Below are 2,023 nucleotides of genomic sequence, written 5' to 3'. Positions count from 1 at the left end.
AACACAACAAAAGGTTTACTCAGCACCTTTGTTTTGCAACCTGCTTTAGCAAAGTAAGTCTGCACCTTTGCCTATCAGTGCAGTAGTTGGGCCTAAGTACAGAAATTGCAATTACTGAATGACAACTACAAAAGTACATGTTTTAAAATTTATTTTAATAAATGAAACAAATAATCTCTTAATTATAATTTTCAAAGCATTGATCATGTTCATGCAGCCTGTCCCATATTCAACTTCTTTATCAAAATGTACAGTAGCATTACATGCAGTGTCCCACTAGTTGGCCTAAAATACTAATTACCCGAGGCAAATTGCCTTTTAACTACTGTTGATGCCTCTCTTTATACACTCAGGAATGACAACAGCCTTTTCGACTTCTGCATCTGGCATTGCACTTCCAGTTGTTGTTCACTGACCCACAATCCTTTAGCTAAATGTTCCAGAAGATCTGCATCCATTGCCTCTAGATTTAAGGAGTTCACTGATTAAACTGCACTTTGTTTCGATGGATCAAATGCACCATCTAATCCACTACGTGTGACCTTCAGCCTAAAAGCATACAGCACTTCTTGAGTGAAATACAGCACGACTTTCAGAAAAAAAATCCAATACTGTTCTAAAATTTGCACTGAAGAATCAATGAACATCTCACAGCCCTAGGTATCACTTGTTTTAGGGGACAATTACTCTTTGCTTTACTGCTAGTCTGAAAATAAATGGCTTCAATTTCCACTGGGTCTTGTTGCCACTGCCTGCTTATCTGAATTTATCATGTATATTATTATATTTACACATGCATCTGAGATCTAGCAAGTTTCCCCCCTTGAACTACATTCAAGAAAACAGAAAACTGAAAGGGGAACTTGGTAACAGACAAGAAGCTGTTTTGTGCTACAAGGTGAACATTTTATTCTATATAAAGAGTAAACAAAACTATTTGGCACCACGCGTAGCTCTTATTGAGCCCAGCTCCCCCAAAATTCCATGTCTTCCATTCCATACCTTACACAAATCATTATGGATATCCCTTTTGATTGAAGAAACCACTCGTAGCAAAAAAACACTCTCAGTTTAATCTTGGAAGAGCCAAAGTAATTGAGCCAACAAAATAGAAAGCACACATTCAGGACTCATGCATAGTAAGTTGAATGTATTCCAAAGTGTAAAAAAACCCCACAAAACAAAAGGAGATGGTGACTCCACAGAACAGTCAGTGGCAGAGACCATGCATGCCTTAGGGAAGCACGTTGGGAAAGAGCACTGGTGGTCAGTACAGTGACACAGGCATTCTATATGTGAAGAACAGAATGCAAGATGTGTAGTGTTATCAGGGTGTCGTCCAGTGCAGCAAGTATGGAGAATACATTGACTCTACTCCTTTGGGAACTATGAGGACAAGTTCTTGCTACTCTAGGTACTTACGCAAGCCTCATTTTTGGACATCCAAAGTATTATACCCAAGCACATAAATCTTTGGACTATCAAAACATCCTTAGGAGATCAACACCCACAACAGAATTTCAGACCTCCCCTAGGAGACAAAGAAATTCAGTTGTCGATTGAAATTCAGTTCCCTAGCCCCAGAGCCAAGCTTCTCCTCCTAAATTAGGTTCCCACAGCAATGGGGACAGTGTTCAGTGACTGAACAGCAGAGCAAAACCTCTGCACACACACCACAGCGGGACAGCACGCTGTTCTCACACTCAAGGGAAGAGACGTCCCCAGGCAAAACAGCCAGGCTGCTGCTTTTTGGAAACCTTTTCCGAGTCTGTCCTCTTTGGGAGCACTTAATTTTGCAGATAAATATTAGGAGAAACAGAAATACACCCTCTCGGGTCCCTTAGGAACCAGTGAGTGATGCCAAATTGCAACGGCGCAGCACTGTTGGATACTCCCTGAACAGCTGCCTTGGACAAGGGCACAGGGCACAGCCTGAGGCTGCAAACGCTGCTGTCTTCTCTGAGCGCCTTCCCAAGCGGCCCCAGGACAGCCCGAGGGGACCCCGGGGCCCCGCGGCCTCTCC

The sequence above is a fragment of the Chaetura pelagica genome, unplaced genomic scaffold (genome assembly GCF_000747805.2).
Source record: "Chaetura pelagica isolate M959 unplaced genomic scaffold, ChaPel_1.0 scaffold226, whole genome shotgun sequence".
Taxonomy (NCBI): domain Eukaryota; kingdom Metazoa; phylum Chordata; class Aves; order Apodiformes; family Apodidae; genus Chaetura; species Chaetura pelagica.
This window is presented reverse-complemented; position numbering follows the sequence as displayed.